Here is a 10,533-nt window from a genome sequence, read left to right as displayed (position 1 = left end):
CTGATGTTTATGAGATTATTTTACTCGCCGCTCATCTTTATGGCACCACATGTATGGTGGACCAACACTACAATAATACAATTACAACAAGATCATAGAAAAATAAAGATAGAATGAATAGTAAGTAACAGAAAATAAGGCAATTTAAACTAGAACACGAAAAATTAATGATAGAATTATTAGCCAAATGCTTGAAAGCTCTTTTAACATCATCATAAAAATTTGAATTAATCGACCGAACAATAGTATCATTTATATAATCATAGATAAATAGTAACAGAAATGTTTTACCCTGTTTAAAAGCCGCTCATTTTTTATAGCACTATAAAAATACAATAATAACAAGATCATAGAAAACTAAGGATAAAATAGTAGCCAACAAAATAATAATAATTTATAAAAATATATCAGAATATCAAAGTTAGATTAATTACAGAAAACAAAGTGCAACATAATTCAATAACATTTAAAATAATTATTTTAATCAGTTATATTATTACAAAAACCTATATTATTACTCAATAAATCAAAATTTTTGATTAGTTGTAGATTGAATATAAGTAAGGCAAACATTTTTTTCTTGTTTCAATTCACTTTAAAAAAAAACTAAAACATATGAGGCTCACCTTTTAAGCATTCTGTTTCTATGTTTCCAAGTATGTAATTCCAAATTATTCTATGTTTTTATTTCATTCTAAAGTACATTGGGATTTTCTATCTTTTTTTCTCTATGTTCTCTTCCTATTTTATTAGAGGGCTGTATCATATAAGGATGACTTTCTAAAAAATATTTTCATAAAAGATGTTATCTTCTTGTCTCTTTTTCTGTAATACAATCAAATTTTGATAGTTTGTAGCTTCTCTATAACAGTATGTTTGTAGGTAAGTTTAAGCATAATCAGGAGAGGTAGTTGGAATGGTCCGTTTTTTATGTTTATTGTAGGTTAGGTAATTTAAAATAAAGACTAGAAAAGCCCCGCAGGATTAGAACCTCTTGAAGTTGTTAGAAATATGTTTGTTAAAAAATCTAAATAAGCAGGGGGTAGGGGGGAGCTTGAAGCTTTGAGCGAAAATTTAGATGCAGAAGTTTTATATTTATATAGATTATTTTGTCATTTTTTGTAAAATGTCAGCAAAGACTATTTTTAATAATGTTGCTGATAAGTATGATATGTTTTTTAAAATATTACATTATAATGATGTTTTCCTTCTTTTATTTCTTTGGACACTATCTTCCTTGGTTTGTAACTATTATACTCAAACTATTGTGCCATATTCTAGTAAAAAAATATTAAATATGACTTTTATCTTTACACACAGGATAGGTACAAAAAGTATATTTTAAAGAAAATTTTTTTTTTAAATATACCGTAGTAGCCATTAAATTTCTTCTCCCAAAATACCTCAGAAAGAGAAACAGATAATGTGAAATTTTAAGTTGTTTTCTTTTTTATCTCATAATAAATTTTTCAGTTTTTCAATCAAAAAACCAAATACTACAAAAAAGTTTTTGAAAATGTTAACTATAGGACTTAGAAAATAGATAGTTTGGTAATAATGAAGGAAAAATGGCAATCCTTTCAGTAGGTTGTGTGTGTTCGTACGACGATCCTCATGATTATCGTTATTCATTAACTAATAAAACTCATTATCCTTATAGACATCCTTATATGAAAGTAATAAGATGTCTATCCTTGTGTGTGTGTGTGTGTAGCTAAGGATCTCGCTAACCACTGATCCTTAGCTACAGTAAAGACCCATATAAGCCATGAGAAAATTTATAACTCTCCTGCATCCCCTTCCATGAATTTATCATATTTTGTGGTAAAGCAAAGTTGTTTGGGGCAGTTTCTACAAAAATTTTATAGATTAGTATTGCTGCGCTGTCTACGACCATGATTATCTTTGTTTGAAGACAATGTTTTAGAATAATATGAAAATTGATTAATAACTAAACATTCATGACACTTGACATATTGGAAAAGGTTTAGGGCTATAAAACATGTAATAATACTTACAGTTAGAGATAAGAATTAGGAAAATTGAATAATAGTCTTTTATGGATAGCTTTCCGAAGATATTAAAATGAAATATTATGAGATTAAAACCAGACTAACAAAACTGATATTAATTTATTTTTTTTATTTTAATATTCGTGGAAAAATGTCTGTAATACAATGCTATACATGATTTTTCAGTGTGTCTGAGAACCGGTTCTATTCCAGCGGCGGATATTAATCGGTTACGAAGATATACTGAACAGTCACTCCACTGACAGTTGGCTTGTGGCTGAATTGAAATTCGGTGGCTGTGGCTTACTGGGTGTCTTTGGAAGCCGCGCGGCTGATTCATGAGCCAGCTGTTTGTGCCTTTGTCTTCTGCTGAGGCTGCCGAGCCCTGAATAGACAGACAGTAGACAAATAAAAAGAAGAGGATTTGGCTTTTAATTTAATTCTTTGCCATTTATTGTTTATAATGTTTTTCCTTGCCGCTGATTATGCAGTACAATTGCTTTAAGCTAACAAGAATAACAACTTTAAAGATAGCGAAGCATCAAATAATCTCTAAACAACTTAGTCAAAATAAGTGCATATTAAAATGTGTTTTATTGAGTAATAGCTTTTTTCCCTTTGAATTTATTAAAAACTTGCAAAGTTTAGATTACGAAGACTAGATTATTGCATTACCAAAGGCTATATACAGACAGGATATTTTAGGACAGATTCGCTTTTAACCATACTAGAATTATGAAGTAATATTGTGTTTCAATTACTAAATTACCAAAACATTTTTCTGGTCAAAAGTGTGGTTTCTTTTATTTGTTTATGTGGGGGATTCCATATAATTATCTAGCTATTTAGGGATAGAAATTTAATAAACAATTACATCCAACATTTCTATCAATTAATAATCAATTTTACTTCTGTATGGACTAGTACTATTATTTTCTAATTTTTAAGAGAATTAACTTTGAAACCCTGTGCAAGCCAAAGAGCTAGAGTTAAGCAGGGAGGGAAGGGACATTGAGCTGTTTATTACAGTAATCACCAAAGTTTTACAATAAAGTTTTTTTTTTCGGTTTTACAACTTTGGGGGCTTCAATTGAATTTTAGTTGGTCGGTTCCAAACATCTGAACCACTTATTGTAATCTACAGAAAGGGTAAATTTGTGTATCATCATTTGCGATTTACATCAATTTATAGGCCATTGACTTTTCCCTTTAGATCCCTGAGAGTTAAGTCTAACAAGGTTAATTTTGAGTTAACCATCAATTCCACATAATTCTTCACACCATAAAATGCAAATTATTACTACAGCACAAACTGTCCCATTCCCCTTTGTTTTGCATTCATTATTAATCACCCCCTGTAATATATATGCCAATAAATGTATATATTCCTACTATTGACGAAGACCAAACTGCATAACTTTTGCACCACTTTTGACGTCACATTCTCCATCTCTTTTTTAGGGGTTTTCTTTTCCCACTTCTTCTCTCATCATCCTCATTTTATGACGTCACAGGAATCAAAAGTGACACAAAAGTTATGCAGTTTGGTCTTCGTCCTACTATTGAGCTGTGTGTTTTTCCTTGGATAGTCTCTTTTCAACAACGTTGTCGTGTATTATACAATTTCCATCATACTGAAAAGAAAAATGAGGTTCTGATAGCCAGACTGCAGCCTCCTAATCCAACAGAAAAACCAGAAGTAAGGCGTCCACATGTATCCTGCACATTCAACTGTACAGCATTACATTTTACCAATAAATGTATAAGTATACTTAGATGTATAACCCAGAGAACTACTTGGGGACATTTTTCATCTTCTAGCTAATTGTGTAGCGACTTGGCTGTGTATATATTTCTGATGCTGACATTCTTGAACCCTTTTGAAAGTTGGCACAAGGTAGAGTTACATAAAGATCGTCTCCCCTCTAATCTTTTTCTTTTATTATATGCTATTGTGTCTTTTTGAAATACCTCGTTGATAATATCTGGAAGAAATTTGTTGAAAATTACCATATGCTGAAGTGATAATGCTTCTTAATTACAAGATAAAATTACATGGTTTGATAAATCAGACACAAATATCTTGCGTATAATTGCGTATCTTGCGTCACTTTAATTGTTAATCATGCACTTCAAAGTAAGTAAAATAATGTAAAAAGTTGATCCGTATTTTATTGAATTATTATTTGAATCAGCATCCAATTGTAAATTTAATTGCAATAAAATAACGTTTTACCATCTTTAAATTTCAAATATCTAGATAATTTGATAAAAAGAATTAGGTCATGTGAAGGAAACGAAGTTGCAGGTTTCGTCGTATTTTCACAGTAGCTTTTGAAAGGTTAATATTGGGTAGGTTAGGTTAAGTTAAGTAAGGTGATTGCCCCGCAGGGTCAGGCAATTGGCCTCGAAGGGTTAGAGCCCCCCACAGGGGATAGAAATAAGAGAAAAGCTAATGTAAAAATATAACGAAACCCGCAACTTCGTTTTCTTCACACGACCCAAAAAATTCTAGGTACATAATTTTGATTTTTTTAAAGGGTTACGCTAAACAGAAATATGTGAGTAACTTGTTGAAATGTTTAATATTAATGAATAAATTGTAAATGGATATAGCATTCAAAAATCAAATCATTACTTATTAAAATAAATATGATAATATTTAGTGCTTTCATTCATTCCTGTTCTGACCCCACGGGATACTATACCTGCTTGACTCTCTATTAATATTAGATCTAATATAATTATTTAACCATGCAATAATATATTTTCTCTAAGGTCAATTTTTGGATGGTTTTCAAATCTTCAAATCAAGCTGTAAAACAATACTTTGAGATATTATGTCAAATTTAAATGATCTTAGAAGGTGATTGATACTATAATTTTTTCCATTATGCCTCAAAACCGAGCAATATCCGCTGGATCAGAACCGGTTCTAAGCCATAGCGAAAAATCATTGGCAACATCTTATCATAGACAAGTTTCTACGAATAATAAATTAAAAATCATAATATTACTGCTAACAAAACTGATTTCATGTTATAATTTTTAAATTTTAATATCCGCGGAATGCTGCCTGTGTTCCTGTGGACAGTTTACCCAAATTCTTTACATTATGGTTTAGAACCGGTTTGTATCCAGTGGAAACGAATCGGATTATAGAGCCAAAAGGAAAATGAGTATCTAAAATATTTGATAGCCCATGGCGTATTTAGAAAACATAATTTGATTTCTTCAAGGTCTCATACATAATATATTCATTGCGTATGAGAAATTATTATGTAATTTCTTTTTCAGTCTACCTCGTTGGGGCGTGATTATCTTTCTATTTTATGTGATCATCTAGAAAAGCCAAAACATCTGCTTATAATGGGATGCTCACACTTGAATAGGCTAAAAATTATCGAGGATTCCTAACTGTACAGTGTACAATGTACATTAGGATATATAAGTTGGAAGGAATTTTAATGTTAGAGGGAGATTTGAAATCTGCATCAAATTTTAAGGATTTTTTTTTATAAAATTCGTTTTTTGTATAATTCTTTATCTAAAAGCGGAAATACAATTTAAGTTTATAAATTTTGACCAATAGGATAGGTGGATTGGAAACTACCTGCGCTCTAATTGGTTGAATGATGTGCGACACTTAAGCTTCTCCAATCAGAGCGCAGATAATTTTCAATCCACCAATCACAGATGTCAAAATTAATTAACTTAAATTGTATTTCCGCTTTTAGATAAAGAATTATACAAAAAATGAATTTTATAAAAAAAAAACCTTAAAATTTGATGCAGATTTCAAATCTCCCTCTAACATTAAAATTCTTTCCAACTTATATGTATATCTTAATGTATATGGCACTGAGTTGCTCTTATCTATGGCTTATCTATGACCATGGTCTGCATGTAATATAAATTATAAATCTTTATTAAATTATAATCTTATTAAATGTAGATTCGAAAATATATATTCATTCATTCATCTACTATTTTAGCAACATATGATTCAATCCCATGAAATAAGCCAAGAAATTTTTACAATGTACCTATACAAGATTTATCCTAAAAAATCACTAGCTTATAGGTGACTGTGTTTCTATTGGTCCAATTAGTAAAATGGTCATCTTGAATTATATATTTATTGCTGAGACAGATTTCTGCGGACAATAAGATGAAAAATTATAAGATTAATTCCAGTTTAGTTGGCCCTGAGGAGTCTAAGGCTTGGGCCGACTAAACAGGTATTAATTTTATGATTTTTTTATTATTTGTGAAAAAATTGTCTATAATACGATACGTTACCGGTTCTTATCCAGCGGATATTACTCGGTTTCGAGCCATATTGGAAAAGATCATTCTTCTTTTACACAAAACAAAAAAGGGTCGAAAATTTGCAAACTAAAAACTTTCTCAAATTTGTTTTAAGCTGTCTGTATTTGAATAAACCTTTAGCAAAACAAACATTAGCTCAAAATATATTTTCCTACCACTTTCACCAATAGTGAGTGTTTATGTAAGTTTACAAAAGGTCATTGGTCTTTTTAGCAACCAATGAATTCCTTTTAATCTCTGTAGATAAAGGGTCTTTGGTTAGTTAAATAATTGATTTTTTATAGTAGGAAAAGTTAGGTTAATCTTAAATTTACTAAAACCTAAATAATAGTAGTAATGTCAATTTAAATATTTAACTTATTCAGCTCCATTTTTTTTAATTGTAAGAAAAGCAAAACACAAGTTTAAAGTTTTTCAAGTTAAAGTTAAAAAGTTAGACGAATGTCTTGAAGCTTTGTCTTTATTGGAAATAATAGTTCTTGTTGTGTTTTGGATTTTAAAATTAGTCAGTTTTGTAGGACACCTTATCTAATATTCTAGGATAATGGATCCCATTTTAGATAATGAATTTTCACTCAGTTTTTTCTTTTAGACTTTTTGGAATAATCCACTATAACGAGGGGTAACCATAGGACCCCCCCTCCCTCCAAAAAAAAAGTTTTAGTCCTTGTTGCCCTAAGAAAAAAACCTAAATGAAGAATAAAATTTTTTTGTAAAAGTTTAGGTTAAAAATGAAATTATCGACCTAAAAAATCATTAGCTTTCCATTTAAATCCCCCTTTACTCGATCCTACTAGTTACCCCCCATCAAATATAAACTTAAAGATGGCTTTGGGTTGTCTACTGGCGATAAAAGGGACTTTACCTTATTTTTTCAGTCGCTCATTTTTTACACCTGTGTTTTTTTCTTCATTATTTTACAACTAGAGCGTTAATATCTAAAAGTAGAAATGTTGTTTTAAAAGCATCATAACAAGTTTCAATATAATCTTGTTTAATGATTTTTGTGATGATTTTTTAAATTTTATTTATTTAATAAAATGTTTCAAGGCCAAGGGGTTAAAAATGTGACCTGTCTAAATTTGCTAAATTAAGGACTTTTAGTAAGAAGGAAGAATTTTGTTGACATACAATTTTATTATGTCGGCTTTATGTCATTAAACAAAAGAAGATATGACTTAAATATTATCTATACAAAGTTATTAATATATAATACTTAACTTTTTTCGGCGATATTTTAGCGAAGCCACTCTAGTTCATAATACGACATAAAAGCCCGGTCATAAAACATAATTAAGACAATAATTTAAATTTTTATAACTGTGAAATTACGTAAATGTAGTTTTGTTTGTAAACTAAAATACTAAATTGTTTGTTTTAATTGAATTTTCTTAACTATACTTTTTTCATCAAAAACTATTTCTAGAAAATGCAAAGGCCCCGTAGGGTTAGTCACTAAAAAACAAACAAATAATTAACTAGGTCCTTAATAGGTATGACTATTATAATAAATAATATTCTGTTTGCACTAAGGGCCATAAAAATAAAGCAAAATAGCACTTAAAAATTTATAGCTATCAATTTTTCAGAAGAAAATGGTGCTGAATTAGGATACAGGGAATTTAGATATAGGCAAAAAGAGATAAATGTTCTGTTCAGCTTTTAAGTATTGGAGTAAAAGGAGGGAATATTATTTTATCAATTATTCTTATCATGTATCAATATTCAAGAAATTTAAAATGAATTTCTAATGATTGGTCAACAGAAAATAAATTAATCTTACATCAATACTGACTAAAGAATTGAAACTCATCAATTTAAACAACATTGTTTTTACCATTCCCGCTTTTATTTACATATCTTAATTTACAACCTTTCCTTTAAAAAATTGTGTTAACATGGATGACAACATCCATAAAAGCGTAAAACTGCGTAATTAAAGTATACAGTAAAAGGACATTATCTCATTTTTAGGATTTTATTATAAAGAGCTAACCGTTGCGGATGGACGGACCGACCATAAATACTTTGCTTTTTAAAAGGACAAGGTTAATTTGATGCAGTTTAACTATCTATACGCAATTTATCAGCGTTTTATCTCTGTCTGCTTAATTGAAATGCCAGCAATATAATTGAATAACAAAGGCTAAAAGTTACATTTCGGAAAATAACACAATAAAATCTAAATTGACTGACCACGGGAATCTTCACTAGTAATGTCAAAGAATTTGGGACATTTCTATGTTTTGGGCATGAAAACACCATTTTCTAGAGTAATGAATTTACGTACAATGTAAGCTGTAGAGTAGATGGTCACTGGTCTTTAGAATCTTTTTTTTTTTAAATACACATATTTTCAATAGAAGCCGATAAGATCCCTTTTTTTCTTGAAGTAACGTACAAACTTACAGAAATCTAGAGTGGTCTTGCTGCTAAAATGCATGTCTTGTTGTGCAGGTTCGCGGAAACCCCCAATTTATCCGCCAGGACCGTAAAAATGTGGAGTATCTCTAATTAGAACCTTGACGAGTTTTAACTGATGCTTAAAATAATGGACTTTGGCTGACGCGTATACAGGGGTGGTTGTTTGAAGTATCAAATATGTATTATGATATATTATAATAGCCTAATTTATTCCCAGGAAGGTTTAATGCTACTTGTTAACCATGGGTACACCTTGTTTTTAAATTATATTGAGTCTGGTTTAAATTGTCAGAGCTTATTCTTTTTATTTTTAGAAGAAATTTGAGATGCAGGTCAATTTAATTTTCTTATATTTAATGTTATACCTTTTTCTCCATGCCTCATACTAAAATTGTCATAAAACTACAAATCCTTTAAAAAAAGTACCGTTTACGCCCTTGCTAAGCTGCGTACTAGTAGGTCATTTTTTGCACCATCTAAAAATAATGTCCTCACTTTACGCTTTCATACTTTGTGCGAAAGTGGAAATATTTACAGTTTTCCATAGCTTTTATTTGGACCATTTATCCAACCCAACTTTTCTTATAGATAAGAAAATTGACAAATTGAATCAAATTTTAATTACATTCCAAAGAGGTCTTAAGATTTAAAGAGAATTGAAGAGAATAGTTATTTATCGCATCGTATTATAGACAGCTATCCGCGGTTATAAAAATAATAAATTATAGGACTTAAACCAGTTTTGTTAGACCAGAGAGTCGAAGTTCCGAGCACACAAAACTGGTTTTATTTTTTTTATATTCCTTGAAAATTGTTCGTCATACGATGCTATACAATTTTTCAGTATGGCTGAGAACCGGTTCTAATCCAGTGGATATCAATCGGTTTCATAAGTGATAAATTAAGATATAAATATTCGATGCAAGTTGCGAAATTTCTACATTTATTTTCAGAGGGAACTGATGAATTCTAAGTTAAGCCAATTGCTTAACAGTTATATGCTTTTTTGAAAGTTTGAGGGGGTGGGGATTATTGAAGGGTCCATGTGAATTTTAACGAAAACTGACGTGACAATTATATTTATCACACTCTGTTAAATAAAATCTCCAACGCGTTGCAAATCATTTGTCAAATGAGGTTAAAAACCATAAAAACTATTTAGTTAATTTATCTTAAGTTCTGTTTAATTTTCAGATATAGGCACCTTGTTGTATTGTTTAAAGGTGGATAAAATAACGATTTGATTGCAGAATTTTAATAACTTCAATATCGTTACAAACAGACACCTAGTTGTTCTGTTACAAATAAAGCTGGGCATTATTAGCAGATTAAAAATATTTAAATACAAAAATCCTATCTTGCTCTTTCAGTAATAAAATTTACTTTTCTTTTATACAAAACAAAGAATTATTTTGTAGAAACAAAATAAAATATTTAATTTTTTTGAATACCTTAAGTGATGAAAGTTGCCAATAAATGTGGTATTTTGCAGTAAATATGCAATTTAAATAAATGGTTTGTTATTATGTTTATTGAATATTCTACTAGAATAAATTGAGTGAACAATTTGATGATGTTATTATTTTCAGGATGGATTTCTGGGAATCTGTACAGAGGTGGATACCTAAAACCTCTGGCGGCCACAAGATGTATACCAAGTACCTGTATCACATAATTCTATGCCTGCTCTTGTATTCCACATCTGTTTACTCTCTACAAATTCAAAATCAGGAATGGAAAACGTTAAGATAACATTTTTAGATAT

The sequence above is a fragment of the Acartia tonsa genome, chromosome 3, assembly GCF_053477335.1.
Source record: "Acartia tonsa isolate MP-2025a chromosome 3, ASM5347733v1, whole genome shotgun sequence".
NCBI lineage: Eukaryota > Metazoa > Arthropoda > Copepoda > Calanoida > Acartiidae > Acartia > Acartia tonsa.
This window is presented reverse-complemented; position numbering follows the sequence as displayed.